Here is a 24,600-nt window from a genome sequence, read left to right as displayed (position 1 = left end):
AATCATATGTCAAAATTTGTTCTTTGAAGTATATGGCCCCCATCACTTTAGTATCTGAATACATGAGCCCCAATTCTGTGTTTTCCCAATCCTGAATAGAGTGGATGTGGTGGTGGGTAATTTAAAATCCTTTGTATTCCTTGTTTTGAGGGACCTGACCAGCTGCTGCGAACTTTCAGCAAACAGCTCTGGGGCTACTCTAACTTACACTCTGCTTCACCTTGAATGACAGTTAGAGAATATCTGTAGCCCAATAGGCAATGCCCCAAGATCATTCCCACATGTTTCCTACGACAGGTGGTTTTGAGCAGTGATGGCATAGAACTACTCTGGCCGTTTTCTGGAGGCAGGGGAGTTTTCTTCTGCAGGGGATGTTTCACAGGCTCAGTTTCCACTTCTTACTGGCTACTACTAGAGCAGTGTAAATGGACTGCAATGCAACAGAGAATTGGTCCTGTTATCTTCTTACCTCGGTCATTACATGCAGGCCTGGAAAATTAGGAGCTAAAGAGACACGACTGGTTAGAGTTACAGGAAGAGATGATGATTTGACCCTTCCCCCACCCCTGAAATTAGCAAACACCAGTAATGACTCTTAGCTCATCTGACAAAAGAACTTGCAAGTTCTCCATGACATCTTAGCAGCCACAGAGTATACGCCTCTTCTGGGGGAATCAGTAATCCAAACATGCTCATCCTAGTTACAGCAACATTTCAGAATACAGGGAGCCTGTGAAGCATATCCAGGTCCATCCATCTCTTATTGGAGCTTGTGCTGTGCTTTCCCTTTAAATGCTTGTCTCTTGGTTTGAATATGTTCAATGCTGTAGCTTCTGTTGCTGCCTCTGATTGTCTGCACATTAATTATCCTCTGCCTTTGATTACGTTGTGCCTTCAAAGTATAAAGAACTGCTGGGGTGAGCTGATGGTTCAATGTTTCTACTAATAAAGACTGTGTACGTTTTATCTGAGAATCTCAAAACTCATTACCTATACTATTTAATTAATGCTATTTTATTGCTCATTTTATTCAGTGTGGATTTTGTCATTCACTCCAACAGGAAGACTCTGGGGCGCTTATGTTTAGTATCAACCTGGTGAGGGTTGCACACATACAAAAAATCTGTTGCACACATACAAAATGGGAAATGACTGCCAAGGAAGGAGTACTGCAGAAAGGGATCTGGGGGGTCACAGTGGATCCTAAACTAAATATGAAACAACGATGTAACACTATTGCAAAAAAAAAAAAAAAAAAAAAAAGAAGCAAACATCATTCAGGGATGTATTAGCAGGAGTGTTGTAACCAAGACATGAGAAGTGATTCTTCTGCTCTACTCCGCACTGATTAGGCCTCAGTTATGGGCACCCCATTTCAATTAAGATGTAGACAAATTGGAGAAAGTCCAGAGAAGAACAACAAAAATTATTAAAGGTCTAGAAAACATGATGTATGGGGGAAGATTGGGGAAAAAACATTGGTTTGTTTAACCTGGAGAAGAGAAGAGTGAGAGGGCATGTGGTAACAGTTTTCAAGTACATTAGTTGTTACAGGGAGGAGGGAGAAAAATTGTTCTTGTTAATCTCTGAGGATAAGACAAGAAGCAATGGGCTTAAATTGTAGCAAGGAAGTTTTAGGTTGGACATTAGGGGAAAAACTTCCTAACTATCAGGGTAGTTAAACACTGGAATAAATTGCCTAGGGAGGTTGTGGAATCTCCACCATTGGAGATTTTTTAGAGCAGGTTAGACAAATACCTGTCAGGGATGGTCTAGATAATACTTAGTCCTGCCAGGAGTGCAGAGGACTGGACTAGGTGGCCTCTCAAGGTCCCTTCTAGTCCTATGAGTCTATGATTATTCTGCCTGTTCCACATAACCTTCCCAGGCCCCACTTTGTTTTTAAGGGACTTGACCCAGGTCACACAGTGCATCAGTGGCAGAGTTGGGAGCAGAATTTCGGAGTCCAGACTTCCAGTCCCCTGCTCTAATGATTGGATATACTGTGTCCCTTTGTCTTTTACTGAAGGAATTTACTTATTCAGTGGCTTGTCCAGAAGTTCTTCCAGTGCCACGTGAATTCTTTTCCCCAGAAAATTTTGCAGCCCTGTAAGTGCATGAAATGAGCCCATCTTTCCTGAGTATAAAGGGAAAATTGCTCAGTTACACCTCTAGCACCTCAACCTCTCTAGAAGGGTTATTCTGTCAATGGCAGGTCACCCGTTTCCATTCTCTCTTTTACCCACACAAAAACAAAGCCCCATATTTTAGGGTCTTAGCACTTCTGACATTCCTGCCTCAGGTTTCTAAAGCTAGGCACTAGTACACCAAAGCATCCAAAATCAGAGGCTGCTTTAAAAAAAAAAAAAAAAAATTGGCCTGGTATGATCGTTCTACTACTGCTTCATGTATGATCATTCTTAAAAATAACCTCATCTGCTCTTTTAAAAAATATATTATGGATTTAATGGGATTTTTCAAAAACCTCTCACTGGGTTAGGAGTACAAATCAATTTGCAATTCATTTGGGTACTTTTGAAAATGCCACCATTAACACGGCCAACAAATACAATGTTCGTACTACATCGCTGGTTTTGCTCTTTTGTGTGTGTATTTAGTTATTGTTAGTTTCCCATGCGTCTAGGTTTGGAAATCTCTGTTTATGAGCACAGCAGTATAATATGTATAATTATTTATTGATTTATCTCAGATGATTAATGGCTCAGCTTTAACAGGCCTGTTTTATTGCCATGCATAAACAATATTGAGGTAATTAACATGATTCGATTTCTTCGTGAATAAGGTGAAGCTTGAAACATCCATGAATGCTGTAATATCGTCCCACGGATGGCATGCAAGAAAAAGGTCACTCATTACATATTAGTTACCAGAGAAACAGCACACTTATTGCAGTTTTATGAGTTAGTTTTAAAAGAGACCGATGTGCATGCCTTTTATGGGGGAGTTTTCTCAGCCAGTTTCATAATAAAATAAACTAATAAAATAAATAAATAAAATAAAACTACTGTAGTTTGCTGAAGGCAAGAACGACTTTGGCCCTGATATTGCAACCACTGATGCTCATGTTTGAATTTCAGCATGTGAGTCATCCCACCAGCTTGAGTGTGACCACTCATATGTTTAAAGTTATGTAAGTACTTGCAGGATCAAGGCCTTAGTGATTGAAGCAACTTGCCTGAATTATCTAGACAGAAAGGAGTCAGTTCCATGTGCCAACCCAGTTACTTCAATGGGAGTACACCCATTTTTAAGGCAGGACAGAATTTTGGACTGCAGTTTCAAATCCTGGCAAGGCTGATTCACCCAGATCCTCAGTGGTACTCAGGTGTCTTACACCCACTGAAATCAAAGTTAGTTGAAATCAATGGATGGTAAGTACTTAAATATCTTTGAGGATCGGGGCCACTGAGCCCCTCATCCTTCTAGTATGGCTAAACTGAGCAGTATGGCTATTTAGGGCCAGATTGTAACTGGCCCTTGAATGTTTGTGAAAAGGAAGGGTGAGGGCACAAGAAGTTAGGTACAGTTGCAGCCCTGTACTACCCCAAGTGAAGGAACAGAGTCCTCCTAATATCCACTGGGGCAAGATTCATTGCAATGCTCCTCCCTGCCACACACTGACTAGCTGCTGGGAGGGGAGCTGCATCCTAAGAGATAGTGCAATGTGACCTCTTCTGTAGAAGTTGCGGCTGGATTTTCAGTGGTGCATGAATAGCATCATAAAACCCTGATGGGTAATAGGCTTTTATGTGCTAACAGAAACCTTTTGAGGAGGCTTTCATTAATTAACAATATCATTCTGTACAACATGGTATTCGAGACCGAGGCGGAGAAGACCTTTGTTGGATACTATATTAGGGTAACTGAAAAAAGGAACATTTACTATAACAGGTGCTCAGCAAAATTCTGCAAAGTAAGAATCAGCCCCAGGGCTAGATACCACCTATAATCATTCAGGGAGTTATAATTCAACTTGAAATTTGCTCCAGGAAAAACTTTGTAAACAAGTTCTTGAGCTTGGAAACATTCCCCCTCTTTTTCACCAAGTTTTCAAACATCGGCCCAAGCAAGTCCCCTGACTCAGCAGAAATAGAACCTAGGTCATCTCACTCTCCAGCCAGTGCCCAGTCCACTGGTCCAGACTGCCTTTTTAGAGTACACCAGGTAGAAATAACATTTATCCTAAATAATAACAACAACTGCAGAGTGTAACTGCTTCAAATACATCCCTTGCCCCCAGATAGCTAAGGGACAGATCCTGCCACTAGAATTGCATGTGCACAGGGTCCATCTGCATGGAGTTCCTTGTAGGATTGAGGCCTTTGGGCTTGTCTACACATGGAGCGATTCCTGAATAACTTGAAGAAGAGCTCTGTGTAGCTCAAAAGCTTGTCTCTCTCAGCAACTGAAGTTGGTCCAATAAAAGATATTACCTCACCCACCCTGTCTCTCTAATATCCAGGGAACAACATGGCTACAACAACACTGCATACCACTGGGAAAGGTATTCTGGACTTTCACAAGAAGCAGAGAATCCTACACATTCAGAGTATATATGTAAGAGGAAAACATGCATGATGTGCTGGGTGACTCAGGGAAGTATTAAGGGGCTACAGACCATTTCCTTTCTAAATTATGAGCTCAATTCCAGCCCAGGTGACACAACAGAAAGGCATGCCATTTGATAGCTAGTCAATGCCCTGTCTGAAATGAGTTAGAGGTCTCAGTCCAGTTCCCAATGGACAGCTGTCCTTATCACAGAAATCCAAAGTCATAAATATCGCCTTTGCTAGAAATCTCATAGCACATCCAGAGATTAAATGGGTGTGGTGGACACAGCACGAGTGCCAAGAAGGGGTGCCTCCATGTCAGGCTGTCAATGATCACTGGGCAGTCTGTGGGCTGCTGTAACAGTTTGGTGGCTAAATAGAGAACTTTGGGGCTGATTTCTCAGTGTAAATGAGGGTAGCTCTGTTGATTTCAACAAAGCTATGCCAATTTGCATATCTTGAAAGCTGTCAGTCCCGGCTATTTCAGAACACAATGACATTGCTGAAAAACATAAAACAGTGAGTGGAAAACTTAACCTAGATAGCCTGTGACTTATTTCCTAGGGGACAGATGGATTTAATTTGTACTGTATCCTCCTTTGGTGGAGGGTGACACTTTGACACAAAACACTAAGTTATCTCTAAACAGAGATGTAAAAAAAATAATAATTTTAAAAAATCCCATAACAGTACATGGTTTTTTCACGTGGGTGAAAATTTAAATTCTTCCCATAACCAGAGCTGACATGATTTGAGAAGCATAGTTTATTCACCATTCATTGCATTTTAGTTTGACTACTGAGAGGTGCTATTTGGAAAATACCAGGGTGTAATTATAAAGCTTTATGGCTTGATCGCGCTTTGTAAAGACAGACTTGGGAATCAATCAGCACAGCGGGGATGTGACATATAGAACACTCAAGGTATCATACCAGCCTAGGGTCGCAACAGGAAAGCAGCCTATTAGACCAGCAGGGAAGCAATACTTGACAAATAAGCATCTCTAGAGTGTCTTCCAGATGTGAACATCTTCAAGCCCAGAACTCTATTGCCATAGTGTTCCAGAGAGACAGGCTTTTCTGCCCTGAAGGAGGATAGTGTCATAGGGCGGCAGCCTATTATCCCAGCAGAAAGCAATAAAGGCTTTGAAGGAGCTTTCAGGATGCAGCAGCCTGTTGGCCCAGGGGGGACACAGTGTTTAACAGAAAGCAGCCTATTAGCCTGGCATGGGAGGAGTGTTTTTAAAAGAGGGACAGCGTTTCAGGGAGGTGACCTGTTGGTCTTACTGGGAACAGGCTCCTCCACAGTGCAAAAAGGTGCTTGCTGTAAGAAGGGCCTGAGACGCAGGTGTGCTGGGGAGAGACTGGGATTTTGGCTAGCCATTTGTATCGTCCTTTCCGTGCCCCTACTGGAATGTACTCTTGATCTCTAATGACTCTGGGCTAGCCTCATGGGAGGATTTCACCCTCTCCTGGTCCTCTGCAGTGCTGCTTGCCTCTGTGAAAATCTGAACGTACAACACCCCATTGAGGAACTCGGTGAGTTCTGTGTCATGCTGATATTTCAGCCATAGACAAATGGGGTAGCCCTGGCCCAGCTGGTTTTATTTTGCATATAATAGTCTATATATAAAACCACCCCGGAAAATGGATGGTGAAGTCCAGTCCTTTGAGGTCCAGTCACACAATAAGAACCACCAGGCATGTCTACAGCCAGGCTCTAAGATACAACCGCATTTGCTCCAACCCCTCAGACAGAAACAAACACCGACAAGATCTCTATCAAGCGTTATTAAAACTACAATACCCACCTGCTGAAGTGAAGAAACAGATTGACAGAGCCAGAAGAGTACTCACAAGTTACCTACTACAGGACAGGACCAACAAAGAAAATAACAGAACGCCACTAGCCGTCACCTTCAGCCCCCAACTAAAACCTGTCCAGCGCATCATCAAGGATCTACAACCTATCCTGAAGGACGATCCCTCACTCTCACAGATCTTGGGAGACAGGCCAGTCCTTGCTTACAGACAGCCCTCCAACCTAAAGCAAATACTCACCAGCAACCACACACCACACAACAAAAACACTAACCCAGGAACCTATCCTTGCAACAAAGCCTGTTGCCAACTCTGTCCACATATCTATCATGAAAGCTTATGCTCAGATAAATTTGTTAGTCTCTAAGGTGCCACAAGTACTCCTTTTCTTTTTGCAAATACAGACTAATATGGCTGCTACTCTGAAACATCTATTCAGGGGACACTATCATAGGACCTAATCACATCAGACAGACTGTCAGAGGCTTGTTCATCTGCACATCTACCGATGTGATATGTGCCATCATGTGCCAGCAATGCCTCTCTGCCATGTACATTGGCCAAACCGGACAGTCTCTACGCAAAAGAATAAATGGACACAAATCAGACGTCAAGAATTATAGCGTTAAAAAACCAGTCAGAGAACACTTCAAACTCCCTGGTCACTCGATTACAGACATAAAAGTGGCAATACTACAACAAAAAAACTTCAGAAACAGACTCCAAAGAGAAACTACTGAATTGGAATTGATTTGCAAACTGGACACCATTAAATTAGGCTTGAATAAAGACTGGGAGTGGATGGATCATTACACAAAGTAAAACTATTTCCCCATGCTTATTTTCCCCCCTACTGTTACACACACACCTTCTTGTCAACTGTTGGAAATGAAAGGGCCATCCTGATTATCACTACAAAAGGTTTTTTTTTCTCCTGCTGATAATTGCTCACCTTAACTGATCACTCTTGTTGTAGTGGGTCTGGCAACACCCATTTTTTCATGCTCGCTCTCTCTCTCTCTCTCTCTCTCTCTCTCTCTCTCTCTCTCTGTATGTGTATATATATATCAATCTATATATCTTCCTACTGTATTTTCTACTGCATGCATCCGATGAAGTGGGTTTTAGCCCATGAAAGCTTATGCTCAATTAAAATTGTTAGTCTCTAAGGTGCCACAAGTTCTCCTCATTCTTCAGGCTATGGCTGAGATTTTCCCATTAAAATGAGTGGGGGACATTTGGCTAAATCTTCTAGTTGCCTTTGAAATTCTCTATATATGACTATGTTATGTGTAATTGCACTGACTATTTGTTCCAGCCATTAGACTGGGGCATAGGGAATGCTCTGCTGGCTTAGGGATTGTCTACACTTAAAATGCTGCTGCTCCAGAATTCTTCTATCAACCTAGCGCTGTCTGCGCTGGGGCATAGATTGGCTTAACTACATCTCTGAGGGGTGTGATTTTTTTTTCCCCACAGCCCTGAGTGATGTAGTTAGGTCAACCTAAGCTTTAGGATTAGCCTGGCCTTATAAATAGGGCCGTGAGTTTGTCATTGGAGTTGTGGATTCTGTGACTTCCAACTTTTTTGTTTAGGATATTCATGAGCTCATGGTGTCAAGGGCCTACCCTATAATGGGACCTATGTGTGTGTGTGTGTATGAAGAGGAACTGTCACTCTGAGGACAATTCCTGCTGGAAGAAGAGAAGCTGTATGTGAGGCGTGGGATGAAGCTGTGTGCCAAAAAACCCAATGGTGAGTCATACACCGTGATTCAAATCTGTGAATTGATCAGATATTTGCCCTTATTTCAGCTGTGACATTATGAAAATTTTTCTGCGACAAACTCTGCCCTGACTACAACCATCCCTTATAGTGGAGCTGAAGGGTGCAAAACATCTTGTGCTCTACGACTGTCTTTTTGTTCTGTGCTTGTGCTAGGCCCTGTACAATAGGGTCCCAGTCCATGTCTGGGGCTGTTAGATGCTTTGATAATACAAATATTCAATAATAATAGTGATTCTCCTAGACTCTGTTGTAAATGATGTTTGATTGCAGCACATCATGATGTGTATGTGCATGCTATCTAACGCACCCCATACACCACCAGATTAATTAATGCCATAAATGGGTTTCGATTTGAGGTATTGGTTTTGTAAAAGCGCCTTTATGATGTGGGTATTTCAGAGACAGACTCTCTGAGATCAGATAAAACGCTTAAGCTCACAGTCATGAGTTATGTTTGTCCGGGGATATTTCTAAGTGGGCTTCGCAACTTGTTTCACATCCTTTCACAAAGCCCGAGTTTCTTGACTTTCAAGACATGCAGCACAGAGTTTTTTCCTTCTGATTTTTTCTTATGCATTGGGCTGAGTGGTAGACATCAGTCTTATTCTCTTTTCAGTGGGAATGGTGGGTGAGTTATATTTATTATATGGGGGGAGGGATTTATGTGCCAGTTGTTAATGCCCTTGTGGCCTGATTCTGTTTCCATTAAAGTGAGTTGCAAGACTCTCATCGATTGCATTAATTCAGGATTGGGCCCTTAGAAGACCGGATAGGCAAAATAAGGGAATAAGAGCTTCTTCCCCAAGTGTCATAAGTGAGACACCAAAGCATTAATTCATTATTTATTGGTATCCAAAGGGACTTTGCTTACAGCAGCTTACCATTCCAAGCATTTTCAACAGGAAGGCTCACTGTGCAGAAGGGGCATGGAGCTGGAAGAGGCTAGGCTGATTAATATTTGGTGACTGTACATCAGGGCAGCATCTCCAACACCAAAGCATGCCGTGAATTTGAAACTCATAGCTGTGGGCATGCACAGAGCCTTGTCTGTATTAATAACTACATAATGCACCATAACAGATTGGCATTAATAAGTGCAGCTCAAAGATATATCTTGGGAGATCATCTGTTATGCTATTAGATGCCAATAACAAAATGTTGTGCTCCCTCATTGCACTATGCAAATATAGTCTGCTCCTGACAATTAAATAGCATCTTTCCCTTCTAAAACTGCTTTTTACGCATGCCAGTAAACTTTATTTATCATTACACTGAAAATATGCTCTGTGAAGAGACTTCATTGTTTCAAATAAGCAGTTATTTCAAGAAAATTGGCTGTAACATTTGTAGTCCTCATTGCAAAAAGGAAGTTGCTGGGAGACTGGATAGCTCAGAGGACTAAAAGAAGACAGCTGGGTGAGGCAGTCTGGTCTCATGGATCAGCCACTGGACTGTGAGTCAGGAGCTCTGAGTTCTAGTCCCGCCGTATGATGTGGTGCAAGTCTTTGGGCTTCTGTTTCTTCTCCTCTCCTTTGTCTAGGCTGCCAATTGTTTGAGGGCAGGGACTGTGTCCTACTATATGTGTTGTGTTGTGCAGTACACAGCAGGGACTTGGTATGGATGGGGGTTTACAGGTGAGACTGTAATACAATCGCTCCCCTCTAATTTACCAATTTGAATCCAGCTACGGTTAAGAGTGATTCAGAGGGGATACACCTTGCAAGAGTGATGGCCTAATCTTGATCGCTCTCAGCACACCTCAGTGAGCCACTGTCCATCTCACAAAACGGGCACTGCAGCCAATGCCCATTCTGGCATTGTCAATGGAGAAGCCACGGTATGAAAGGACACAGAACAAACCCGCTTCTCTTCAGAGGTGGTCCCTCCATTGATGCATAGTGGCGGGATGTTTTGGGGAAGCTTGCACTCTAGATCCCTATGCAGAATTTCTTTGTGGATACACACAAAACTTCAGTCACCAGGGCAGTTAGCATGGTACATTTCCGAGCATTAAGGACCTGATCCAGCTCCCACAAAAGACAATGGGAAGACTCCCATTGACTTCAGTGGAGCTGGGTCAGTGCTCTAAAATATAATAAATCATAAGAAGAAGAAATAGAATTGTATATAAATATATTTAACATTTATCAGAACCTTGGAGTGAATCACCCTGTAACATTACCTTGGAGTGAATTACCATGGACCATTTTTTGTTCCCAGGGAACAAAAAATAGCCAATAAGTGTTTCTTTATTAGGATATTTTCTGAATTCTTTTTTTTTCTCAAATAGTACAGACAGGTACAAGTCTTCCAACAGCTTGAATGATTCATGTGAAGCCAGTGCGACACTTGCAAGCACATACCTTCAGAATGAAGGCTATGATAATAGTGATAACAATCCCCACTCCTTATTGAGCTAGCAACCAAAAATGGTGTCAGAGGAAGGCAAACTATTGTCCCAGCAGGATTTACTTGTGACTGAATAAAGTCTCTATGGGGCAGATCCCCAGGTCCAGCCAAGCTATCATAGTGATCCATGTACACAGCGTGGAAGGGCGGACCGACACATAAATGTAGAATATTTAAAATGTGTGTGCGCATGCAATACCCTTTTAGACAAGTTTGAGTTGAGAATTCCCTATGGCTTTATAATGAGATTTCCCAAAGGAGCCTAAAGGAAGTCAGCACCCAACTCTCCTTGAAATTCAGTGGGTGCTTACCACTGAATTTCCATCCTCAGTGTATGGTAACAGGGCTGCTTCAAAATACTGACAATATAGGGGGAGATTTTCAAAGGCGTGAAGGTGCCTAACTCCCATTTACTTGCTATCGGAGTTGGGCATCTCATTGGCATGTGTGCTTTTATGAATCTCCCTCCCAATTTCTTTACCTTTCAAAGCTTGTTAATTCTAGAAGTTGAGTGTTCTCATTGGACTGAGTATAAAGAAAAACAAAGGATAAAAGAAAACATGTAAATATCCTGTTGCAAAGAGTCTTTCTTCTGGATCTCACAATGAAATGAAATAACCATTTTCAAGCAAATCAAACGTTTGCCAGAATTTCACTGAAACAGAATTCTGCTCAAGGGAGTAATGCGGCAAATGTTATTTGTGCTAATGGAATACCCTGAGCTAGACTTATAGTAAGACAAGATATTCTCTTAAATGTAGTTTAGCTGACTTTGATAAATTTGGTCACTTGCACTATCAATTTAGATAAGACAACAGTCATTTGTTTATGAAAATTATCATACATAAACAATGAAAAAAGATTTATAGATTTATGGCTTAATGTTGTAATTGGGTTTTCACTAAAGGAAAACAAAAATCTTTTGAGAGTCAGCTTATAATTGCTTTTGTACAGAAATAATATGCAGTGTGTCTGCAAAATGCTATCTCTGTCTGTCTCCAAACACACTTATTTATTTGTTTATGAAATGCAGCCAATGCCAACCTGTCTGGAGATATGAACCATTTCTAAAACCATAGTCAAATAAATGTACAAACAAAATAAAAAAGGCTCTCCTATATAACCAAATAAACGTTAGTTGAATCAAGATGTTTTTAAAATGCCTAGTAATTTTTGATGCCCAACGTGAGATACCTTGAAGGGTCCTGATTTCAGAAAGTGCTGAGCATTAAACCCCTGAAAAAAATCAGACCCCATTAAGGTATCATAAGTGGGCATCCAAAAATGGAAGCATCCAAAATCACTAGTCACGTATGAAAATCTAGGCTTGAACCCCAGTCCTTCTGCTCGCAGCTAAAGAGGAGAATCTATCTTTTCTCTCTTGTTCCACATTCATCACCATAACAAAAATACTCTTGCTCACCCATGATCTAAAGCTTGATAGATATAGGGACAGATTCTGATCTCCGTTACACCAGCATAATTCTACAAGAATTCCACTGTATGTGACCATCAGGTTCTGTTGGACCACAGGGAGAAGCAAATTCCAGAACCTCTGAGGGACTTTCACTGAGAACACAACAAGAGGCATTCATATTCAACAACAAGAACAAAAAGTGACAACTCCACACAGAGACTCCCACTCAGCTTGAGTTCCAGCTTTGTCGCCCCTGTTTGCCAAGACCTCACCTTGTCTGGAACTCTATAAAGCAGAGACATCTAGTGGCTGAATGCAGGTGAACATATTATTACTCCCTGTCTTGAGACTTTCAAATCTAATCACAAGTTCTACAACTGACGCGAACTGTCATGCTGGCTTACACAAAAAGAAGGAGTCTCTCAGACAGGCAAGACCCAAACCATGTAGAGCTTTATCCATCAACGACAATGAATTAAACAGGAAGCAGGTGCAGTTGTTTTTGAACTGGCGTGATATGCTGTCCATGGCTAACCCTGTCAAGCAAGAGGGCAGATCGTTGTGTGCCACCTGAAACTTCTGTACTGAGTGCATTGTAGCAATGCGGCCAGACCATCAGCCAGTGTAAGCCATTGAAATCAGTGGAACTATGCTGATGTACACCGTCTGAGGATCTGGCCCAATGAACATAGAAGTCACAAAGGCCTAGGTAACTGTGTGGCAGTCTGCAACCTACAGAAATGGTTGCAATCATCTTGTCAGATATAGTTTAAATAAACACGGTGCTGTGGCTACTGAAATGACCTGGGAAAGCAAAAGAAAAATACAACTTTCACAGACAGAGATATATTTAATTAAATATTTTAATTATTACATATATATTTGTTAATTGAAACATTTTCTCAAACTGTCTGTGAGAATCTAATGTTTCCCCTAACCTCCAATGGATTTTTTTTTCATTTAAGCAAAACAAAAATTATTTGGGCCATTAATGTCTAGGCTGCTTCTAATCCTCTATCAGAGAAGAAAACAGTAAAATTCCCAAACAAATATTAATATTTACTTTTAAGGCTGTTCATCAATGATTAATAACCTTGTGAATTCATTACATCTATTTTTTTTTTTTTACTGCAGTACACATTGAAAAAGCTGAGTTAGATAAACAGATGTTATTGTTTGCCTAAATGAAGACAAAAAATGGAAACTGTTTCCTTCTTCAAAGACTGCTTCAGGACAGGGTTCCCTTTGCTCACGAGCAAAAATCTTCTGCAGATCCAAATGTAGTGGAAGAAGATCTCATACCCAGTGGGCCATAGTGCCCTCTAGTGGACCCTTCAGTTAGATAACAGAAAGTCAGCTAAAAGAAAAGGAGTACTTGTGGCACCTTAGAGACTAACCAATTTATTTGAGCATGAGCTTTCGTGAGCTGCAGCTCACTTCATCGGATGTCAGCTAAAGAGACACTTGGAGACAGAGTTCTCTGAATTAGACACTGAATCCAGTTTCATCTGTGCAGATACCAAACTTGTATCCACATCTGATCTGCAAACATGGTCCATGGATATCCGCAGATTTCCAGGGTTCTATCCATTATGTTTATTCCATTGTTAAACAAAAGCATTTCACTAAGGCTCCCTGTTCCCTTGCTAATACCACATCAAGTTTTACACCTCTGGCCAAATTCTGCTGCAGTAACTCCTCTGTGCTGAGGAACCTGGCACAGAGCTATGGTATTCTCAGTAGAGGGCCCTCAATAGTTCTGGAATTTGCTTCTCCCTATGATGCAACAATGAACTAGCCTTTACTCAGTGAAAGCAGGTAGATATCCACAGGAGCAACTACATTTGGCTTTCATTTTGTTCCTCTTGCTGTGTCTTGGGGGTTAGGACTTTGCCAAATTACATGGGGATGGAAATTTAAGGTTGAAACAACTGGATTTTCATTTTCAATTAAAGGAAAATCCTTTAGGTGCAAAATGACAAGTCAAGATCTTTGCATTATGAAAGGAATCCTGGTCCCTTCTCTGTGGGAATAGAGGGCTCAATCTCTCTCTCCCTACATTTCCACTCCCAGCTCTTTCTATCTGTTCATATTTATAAGGCATCTATCATCTTGGTATCTAAGGATAAAAAAAAATTATAAAGAGATGGTGTCCAGAAGAAATGGTGTTTGTGTCTGTTCTCTTTTGTGCGGTGGTGTGTGAATTTACATGCTCATCAAATTTGTATTTAATAGATTGATTTACAGACATCATTCCTAGGAACAGGCTTTCCTGCAGAGGAACACCTCGCACTTCTATCTGAACAGACAGATTGAGGGCCAACCTGATCTCTTCTCACAGGGAGCTCCACAGCTGAGAACATTCTGCCCCAAGCGCTTAAGAGCCTAAACTTGGTTCTTTCCCGCCATATCATTCCTATGGAGCATAGCTGGACTGGAGGGTCATAGGAGATGAAGCAGCTCTGGTGATAGCTAGATCCCAATCAAATACACAGTTTTCTATATTAGGACCAGCACTGTGAAGTGAACTGGTATCTATATTGACGAAAGCTTATGCTCAAATAAATTTGTTAGTCTCTAAGGTGCCACAAGTACTCCTGTTCTCTTTTTGGTATCTATATTGTGCCTTCTTAAAGATGTGAACAAATTAGAAAGAATCCAGGGCAGAGCAACAAAAACTGTAAAAGGTTTAGAAAATATGTCCCATGAGGAAAGGTTAAAAGAACTTAGCATAATTAGTCTAGAGGAAAGAATGCTGATGGGGGAACGTGATCAGTCTTCAAATACATAAAAGGTTGTTTAGAAAGAGGACAGTGATCAATTGTTCTCCATGTGCACCCAGGGTAGGATGAGAAGTAATCAGCTTAGTTTGCAGCATATATATACATATATTGCCTTGTGAGCATGAAATAGAAGGTACAAAATGAGACTCAGGAGGAGTGGACATTGGGATCTCTGAAGACATGGGGATGTAGCCAAGCCAGGAAATTCTGTTCACTGGAGCCAGTGCAGTACATTTATTTGTTCTTGCTTCTAAATCATGATTTGCCCCAGTGTTTTTCAGGCAGTAGTAGCATGAGATGTGCCTTCAGGATCTTCTGACAAAACTCTTTTGTAGTGAGCAGAGTCCCAAGTGTTCCAGAGACCTCACGCTGAAGGCTAAACAAAAGGGTATTTATAACTGTCACCATACAATAATCACATTGTGACAATTTTAATTTTGCACTGATTCTCTGGGCGTTGCAAGAGGATTAGCCTTCTGCCTGGAAGAGAACCAGTTGCTGTATTTAAATGTTAAGCTCTCTCTATCTCTTATATTTCTTAAATTTATGGGGAACCCTAGATGAGACACGATGGTAAAGTGATACCACAGTTATTGCTGAAATCTTCATTTGGTTTTAGTGCATTCATCAAGTGGATAAGTGAAAACTAAAGTAACTTGGTCAGATCCTCAACTGACATAAATGTCTGTAGCTCCATGGAGGTCAATTTAGTTACACTGATTTACACCAGCTGAGGATTTGGCTCAATATTTCTGCTACAACGTGGTGATTGTTTTAATGGAAACTGGTAGCAGCTCAGTCTGTCATACACGCCAGTGGGAGTGTTAAAATGGATGATGAGTGTTTCAGTACTTGGTAAGTCACTTTTAGCTAAATTCAGCAAGAAACATGTACAATTCATCTTGCTGAACTGAAAATGTGATCTTATTTTGTAACATGCCAGGAGGAGTTAGTGCCCACTACAAGCATTCCTGTCACAGTTCTTTAAATCTCCTTCTTCCTGGATTTCCATGCAATGACAGCTTGCTGGAGAGTTAACAAAAGAAAGAATCAGACAAATAGGCTGCAATCTGTGACTGTGATGAATGGAAAGGTTACAGCCTCTTATTGAAATTTATCCTTTATGAATTTTAATAAGGGAATAATTTGCAATAAGCTGTTTGCTCTGTAATAAAAATCGTACCCTCACTTTCATGACAGGCCAGTGTTTGGGGACTTGTAATTTATAAATGACAGCAAATGACAAAGTGTCCTGCATCTTGACTTCAGGGTGGAATTGGTGCCTGCCCTATGTTTCAAGGTAAGATGGTTTGATGGTCTATTTGAACCCTGCTAACACAGCGCAGTTTCTGGTGCTGTAGCAACTCAAACAGCAAGTTAATGCACCATAAATGGAAAGAACTATGGGGTTGGTTGCCAAGGATGCTGAGAGCTAGTAGTCCCCATTGACATCAGCTAGAGATTTGGGTGCTCAGAACTTCTGATAATCAGTCCTGTGCCAATAATAATGTAATCCTGATACTTTGTACTTACACACGTAATACCTTCTATCCAAGCATTTGGGGATTGATTCTGTCCCATGCCTCCCAGAAGGTAGCTCAGGAAAGGAGGACAACGATGGCTTTATGCCACTCCGTGCCCTTCCAAATGCCGGCGTCTTCCAGTAGCCCGAGTGGTCCTAATGAAGCTGTTTCCAGGAATATGTTGACACAATATTAGAGGTGCAAATGACCACTGGGTACGAGACAGCGACACACAAAAGGCACGCATTTGCCTGAGACTGACAATTTGTGTCTGAGCTACTTGCCCAAAGTCATACAATAAGCCAACCGCAAAACAAGGACTAGAACCCAGAACCACTAACTCCCCATCCTAAACTTAAACTGCAAGGTCACCTTTCCTCCTGTAATACAGGCCTACAGCCAACGTAGCCTGTCAAAACATAGGTGCCACATGTAAGTGGTCTGCAAATTTCATTAACTGCTATGGTTGTTTTGTTCACATCTGCCGATGTTGTATTCTCTCAAGATTTTATGGTTCATATTCTCTCCTGCTTTAATTAAGAATACATCATCTTCTTTGGAGAGATCATTATACCTGATAATTGCAGAGTTCAGTGTGTCAAATATCAGTTTCAGCTGACTCTCATTTCATGTCACCTACCGTTTGCACTTAAAAATGAGGTCTTGCAGAGTGCAAATTGTTTAAACCACATTATGGATCACTTGCTTCGTCTTATAAGGAAAGCCATCGTGAGTGAAAACTAAAATCACTATGCTATTACAAATAAGAATAATGGTGCAGCTAACTTTTGTCACTTAGTTCTAGACTGACTTGAATATAAATGTAAATTCATAATTTATAAGTAGCATATGAGAGAGGCAGCCTAAGATATTGGACTACGACTTGGGAGTTCAATTCCTGGCTCTTTCAAAGGTTTCCTATATGACCTTGGGCAAGTCACTTAGGGTACATTTTTCAACAGTGCACTGTAGGCACCTAAGTTCCAATGCAAATCAATGGGAGTTATGCACCTATGTCACTTTAGGCCAGATTTACAAAAGTATTTAGTAGCCTAAAGATGCCGATGGGCACCTAACCTAGGGGAGTTACAAAAGCACCTAAGCAGGTTGAAAGTCAATGGTAGTTAGGTGCGTACCTCACTTAGGTGCAAATTCATCAGCACACTTTTTGGTGCCTAAATCTGTCCCTTAGTTCCTCTGTGTGGCAACTCTCCATCTGTAAAATGGAGCTAATAATTCTCCTTTTCTTTCACCCTTTGTCTTATCTTAGCTCTTAGGACATGGAGCATCTCCTATTATGTGTATGTATAGTGCCTAATACATTGGGACCCAGATCTCAGTTCAGGTCTCTAGGCCTTACTGTAATATGAATAACGATAAACTTTTACATCTAGGTTCAAGTTTTGGTAAATGTGAAGAAAGTGGCCTAACCTTGTACCCTGGTTGTGCTCTTATTTGGGGAGTGGTATTCTTCTTAGCCTTGGCACTAACTTGCTGTGGACCCTCATTAAGTCACTTAGCCTCTTGTGCCTCAGTTTTCCCATCTGTCAGATAGGTTAACAGCTACCCATCTTTGAAATCTTGGATGAAAGTCTTTTATTTATAGAAGTCAATTGGAGTTGAAGTCAATTGGAGTTGACGGCAGGAATATTCAGAGAAACAGTTAAGGTTACCCAAACCTCTTCAGTTGCTTTAAGAAAACTAACGTGGGATCTGATCCTACCAACTCTTGCTTATAGAAATATTGTGGCCGGCCTCAGTGAGGTTACTTGCATGAATAGGGGCTACTTGTATGGGTGAGGATTTGTAGGACTGGGTCGATATTACATAGGACTATGACTGAGTGTAGAGATCGAAATACCCTTTATACAAGGCCATCCATCCCAAAGTGAAGACTCAGCAAAAAGGACTTTGAAAATGTTCTTACCCCCCCTCTGCACCTCCCCCCAACACTTAACACCCTTTTCTTAAAGCTGATAGATGATGGCTGGACAAAAGCTATTACCTTCTAGCAGTTACTATATATTACAGGGGTTATTTGAAAACAGTCAGCTAGCACCTGGAGAGAAAATATATGCTTTTGAGTTTGCTGCCATTTGAGTTCTTCCTTTCAGAGGATGAGCAACTCTAGTATAATAAATATAGTGATCTTAAGTGTCCTAAATAAATAAAATAGTTAGGATTAAACTGTGAAGGTTAAATGAATCACTCAGAACATCTGAAATCTAGTGACCTGGTCCCTACTGGGATGCATAGAGAGATTGGGGAAGGGATAGCTCAGTGGTTTGAGCATTGACTTGCTAAACCCAGGGCTGTGAGCTCAATCCTTGACAGGGTCATTTAGGAATCTGGGGCAAAAATTGGGGATTGGTCCTGTTTTGAGCAGGGGGTTGGTAAAGATGACCTCTCAAGGCCCCTTCCAACCCTGATATTCTATGATTCTATGGAAAGTTGAAAATGCATCTCTTATACAGAATCATAGGAATGTAAGTCTGGAAGGGACCTCAAGAGGTCATCATCTGTCTAGACCATCTCCCCAGACTAATCTCTCTAAATATTTGTGTACCACTTACAATTAAAAATCAGCTGCTATTTGTTGCTATAGTGGTTGACATTTCCTGAGAATTTTCCTAATTCTATGAGATTGTGCCATTTTGGCAATCTTTTCATCTCTTGACCTGGAATCTATAAGGTGTAATCACCTCCTCCCCCATCATTCTTATCTAACATTGATTCTAGAACGGTCACCTGTTAGAAGAGATGTCTGGGCACCACATTTCAGGGAAGATGTGAACAAATTGGAGAAAGTCCAGAGAAGAGCAACAAAAATGATTAAAGGTCTAGGAAACATGACCTATCAGGGAAGATTGAAAAAATTGGGGTTGTTTAGTCTGGAAAGGAGAAGACTGAAAGGGGACATAAGTTTTCAAGTACATTAACATTAACATTAACATTAAAGGTTGTTACAAGGAGGAGGGAGAAGAATTGTTCTTCTTAACCTCTGAGGATAGGACAAGAAGCAATGGGCTTAAATTGCAGCAAGGGAGGTTTAGGTTGGACATTAGGAAAAGCTTCCTAACTGTCAGAGTGGTGAAGCACTGGAATAAATTGTCTAGGGAGGTTGTGCAGTCTCCATCATTGGGGATTTTTAAGAGCAGGTTAGACAAACACCTGTCAGGAACGGTCTAGATAATACTTAGTATGGCCATGAGTGCAGGGGACTGGACTAGATGACCTCTCAAGGTCCCTTCCAGTCCTATGTCCTCCAAATAGTTCATTAAACGGGGTCCCTTCTGCCTTTTTCCATTATCAGCTCAGGTAGTTGTTAAACATCTGTGACACTTTTTTGAAGACAGTTGGGAATTTCCCCCCCCCCCGTAGATTTGAATAATAAGAAAAATCACATGTAAGCCACTGCTAAGTGTCTCCCTTAGTGACTCATGCACAGAGAATACGAGACTATTACAGTACTTCCCAGGGAGCTTTGGCTCCATCTATTGCAGCTCATGCTTCTGGCTCTGGAGGTCCCCACTTCAGTCCCTAGTGTGTCAGCCAAGATGGTGGTCATTGTACGTACACAGTGACAGCTGCTAGGATGGAGGTGCAAGGGAGATTAACCATCAGGCCTGGATGCGACATGGCATCCAGGGTTACATAGTGGGGATCTGCCATTGAGACTCAAACCACATGTGAGGAAATGGCCTTTTCCTTGGTATCTCTTTGATCCACAGGACCAGTGTGGGGAAGGTATGTGTCCTGGCCCTGCCCCTGGCGTGTTTACTCCTTCTCTAGCTCTGCTCCTTCCCAGTGGGCTTAATTCAATACTCACTGAAATAATGGACAGCCTTGCATTAACTTCACTGGACATTGTATCAGGTCCAGGGTGCAGATCCCCAGATGGGCACAGGGGAAGGTAGGAGGCAACTGAGACCCCCCTTGCAGGCAAGAATGCATGATCCATGGGTAGAGAGATTTGCTCATAGAGCATAGGCCATGATCAAGCCTAAATAAGGACCTCAGGATTTGGCCCTGTATGCACACATGCAGCATACATAGCAAACAAATAATAACCTTTCAGATCACTATTGCTCACTGCCAAAAGAAAGGGGGACTGTCAGAAAGTAAGAGACAGACTGAGCATTTCAGGAAACCATTGGAAGAAAACAATAAATAAAATGCAGCTGCCACTTAAGACTATCTTCTTGTGTACTAGAAAAAGTTGTCAAAAGGCTACTTTCTTCTTTTTGTTGCCTCAAAGAAAGAAAACAGGTGCTGGTATGAAAGGCAAATAACAGCCCCACAGCACAGAGAAGGGCAATGAAGCAGAAACAAAGAGGCTAATCGGTATGGAGAGAAGAATGAAAAGGAACCAGAACTCTGCAATGTTTCATTTTTAAAAGACAAACACCTGATGAAGAACTGGGAGAGTTATGTCTGCAGCAGCACTTGCTTTTCCCATTGCCTGGACAGGGCCCTTTCTTTAGGGGGTGGCCTGCCTGCTACTTTCTCTGAATCAGTGACATCAGCTTCTGCCCCCAGGAATGCCACAGGGGCAAGGCAAGAAAAAGGTCTACACTGAGCAAGGCTTCCAGGAAAGGTCACAGCACCAGTGCAAACAAACAATCACACACACGCACAAAATGAATGACCAGCAACTGAGCCATAGAATGAGAGCCAAAAATGGACAACTATGATGATCTAGTCTGTCGTCCTACATACCAAAAGCCATAGAATTCCACCCAGTGATTCCTTCTTCCTCACTACGTAGGGATGCTGAATTAAGTTTCAGGCATGGCATCAGGGGTGTGGAGAGACTGTCGTTTAAAGACACTACTGCTCTCTCCACATGTTTACAATCTTTAACAGGTTTAGCAGGCATAGGACCTTCTGAGGATACGGCCAATCGTTTCTAAACTATCTATTCAGACTGCTACAACAGTGAGCTGCGCTAATATTGTTTCACCCAAGCAAACCACTCTCAGGTTTGGTTAGAAATTAGATGGGAAACTTCCAGAAACAAACTGGACATGTGCTTGTGGCTTTCGAGCACCTCTGTTTTCCTTCTTCATTTTTGGGTCCTCCATTCTCTTACTAAAAAGAAAAGGAGTACTTGTGGCACCTTAGAGACTAACCAATTTATTTGAGCACAAGCTTCCGTGATGCATCCGATGTAGTGAGCTGTAGCTCCCGAAAGCTTATGCTCAAATAAATTGGTTAGTCTCTAAGGTACCACAAGTACTCCTTTTCTTTTTGCGAATACAAACTAACATGGCTGCTACTCTGAAACCTGTCATTCTCTTAATGAGACTTCAGTCTCTAATTTCTGAATGAATTTTCAACATCTCCTTGAAGGAGAGAATTAAAACTCATTGCCAGTTTGTAAAAAACACGTTTGCAATTCTCTTTGAGAATCTACAATACAGTGGAGTCAGAAGGAAGGAAGACGCTCCAGTGTGGTGCGGGCTTGCATGTTTTTGTTCCCAAAGCTCATGTACATTTGTCCTTAAAAATCAAAACCACAAGAAATCCCTTCTTTCATCTGTGCAAAGACTGACATGTTAACAGTGGAAACTGAATATATTCTCATTCATGGTATGTCTACACTGCAACGAAAGGTGTGATTGCAACATGTGTGGACACACCAGAGCTTGCTTTGATTTAGCTAGCTCAGGTCCCCATAGCAGTGAAGCCACAGCATCTTGGGCTTCGACATAGGCTGTAGAGGCTTTCTCAGGACCCTGGGTACAAACTCCAGCAGCTAGCCAGCGTTGAAATCTGTGTTGTCACTGCTTCTGGTACTTGTGTTATCCAGATTAAAGCTAGATTGGATATATCCAAATATGCAGACAATCACATCTCCAATTTCAGAGAAGACATATCCCAAGAGATGCAGATTTTTTTTACTGCATCACACAGCAAGGAAAACTCAGTTTGATAAATCTGGCTCTTCCTTGGATTGCTCTGAGCCTGGGCTCGTTGTTAACACAGAAGGGGGAGATTTTGAAAAGACACAAAGGGGACTTAGGAGTTCAACTCCCAGAGAAAATCAAAGGAAGTTAGCTGCCTAACTGCCCCATTACCTTTGGAAATCTTACCCTAATCCTATATTTCTTTTAAAAAAATATACTTCTTTTTAAATGCAGTTTCAACCAAATCTGAATTCCACTAACATAGATTCAGAGCAGCTGTGCTGAAATCATCAGACATCAGTGTCAATCCAAGAGTAACTCCAATGAAATTGAAGGAGTTACTCCAAATTTAAACTGGTGTTACTGACAGCAGATTCTGTCCCCAGCTCTTATAATCTGAGGATGCTCTCCCTTTGTCTGATTTGTCCTGGGTCAGATACTGGATGAGTTGTGTGTGAGGAAGAAAATCGTGTCTGTTTTGAAAATTCTGCCCAAGTGTATTCCAAGCAGCACTTTAAAGGAGAACCACTGAGACTCTCTCTGGATATTTTTCAGTCTGCAGTTCATTCTCCTCCGCCAACTGGTTCCCAACTGAGTTGCAAATTGTAATCTTCAAATTAGCTGGACAACAAGCGTCCAAACAAAAGATGTTATTGGAATGGAAAAGCATGTAGGGTCATGTTTTCTGTAAATCAAATTTCTGTCATTTGGAGTCTTTGTATCTCAAGCTTCGCCATCATATTTCAATAGGGGAAGAACAGGGCAAAATAGTCCTACACAATGCTTCTGGCATGTCAAATGCCATTTCTCCAATCAGTCCTTCTCTTTTTAGGACTGTACAAACTTGTCCATCCTTTTGGCCATTGGATCTTCTACCTTTATTAGGAAATGCTTGCAGATCCATTGCTATTTTAAAAAAATAATAAGGCTGTTTCTTGTTTCCTTTTTGTTGTGTCAGAGATGTGTGGTTTTCACAGTAAGAACCCTATGGAAAACATCAGATCAAGCCAGAAATGACTTATGAATGGATTTATAATTCTATAACTCAGTGTCTGTTTTGGACAGCTGATAAACATTAACAGGATATGCAGTTCTTTTACACGTTCCCGGTGTGCTTTTGTTGTTGTGGTTTTGTTTGTTTTGTTGTGGTTTTTTAATTTTGCACATTAATGACAGATCAGCATGGGATTCTGCTTTTAGAGCCAGGGGTCTTGGGTTCGATCCTTGCAGATTACTTCTCCCTGGCCATCGTTAAAAATGGTGGCCCATCTAGGCATTTGAACTGCTGTGGACCTCAGAAACTCAGGATGAATTTCCCCGGCCAAGGGGAGTGAATAACAGAGGCTAGCACAGGGTGGGTGGCTCTCTGTCCCCCCAATAGTGTCCAGATGATGTATAGCAGCTTTTGTGTCTAATCTGATACACTTCATCCCTAACAGCAGAGGTCCGGGCTTTTAGATTCAATCATCACTGCTTCACTTCCCCCAAATATACATACAAATCTAACATCAATTATTGGTTTATTTTGTGTTAGTGCAGAATGGTTCCCTGATCTTGAGTCACAACACTGGGCACTATTATACTACAAACTAATGGCCATTGTCATTAAACAGAACACCTGAAATTTGCTGTGAGTTGTGGGGATATTTCCAGATGGAGTTAAACTTGTTGATGCAATAAGAAATGCAATAATCATGCATCCAAGTATCTGATATGGTCATGCAGAAGCAGAAAGTACAAGAAAAGAGGGAAATGCATGCATGCAGAATTTAATTTTTGGAAGCCATTTACGATTTGTTGGCCAGACCCAGATGCAAATCAGTATAGCTCTATTGACGTCAAGGGAGCCTCACTGATTTACACCAGCCTGCCCCGGTGAGTCTCAAACTTCTGCCTGTCTTACCCAGAAAATGGGAATAGTTTAGAGATAAAAATCTTGTATTTCTTTTATTCTTTTTAAGATGACATTTCAAAAAAGGGGGGGACTAATTTCAGAGGCAACGACAGTGCACAACATTTTGGAGCAGGAAGAACGGAGTGGAATTGTTCCCAGTTCAGAAAGTGTGAACATTCATTGTTCAGGTTATTGCTGCAGGGTATAACTAGCAAAAAACTGGGCCCAGAAACAGAGTGAAAAACATACAGTGGACAAAAGTGATCCCTACTGTTACTGCACTGAAGTCCACAGATTTACAGCAGAGATAAATTTGGCACAGTGTACATATTTCCACAGGACTGGTCTTTTTTCTTTAACAATGATTCTTGATGTATTTGGTGGGGTGGAGGGAATGGAAGCAACAGTTCTACAAACAGCTTTGAAGAGTCAGTCATGTCTGATTAAAATGACTGTGTTTTTGCTCACAAAAAGAAATTGCCTTAT

This window comes from Lepidochelys kempii, chromosome 17 (assembly GCF_965140285.1).
Source record: "Lepidochelys kempii isolate rLepKem1 chromosome 17, rLepKem1.hap1, whole genome shotgun sequence".
Lineage (NCBI taxonomy): Eukaryota > Metazoa > Chordata > Testudines > Cheloniidae > Lepidochelys > Lepidochelys kempii.
The sequence above is the reverse complement of the archived record's forward strand: the minus strand, read 5'-3'. Positions refer to the sequence as shown.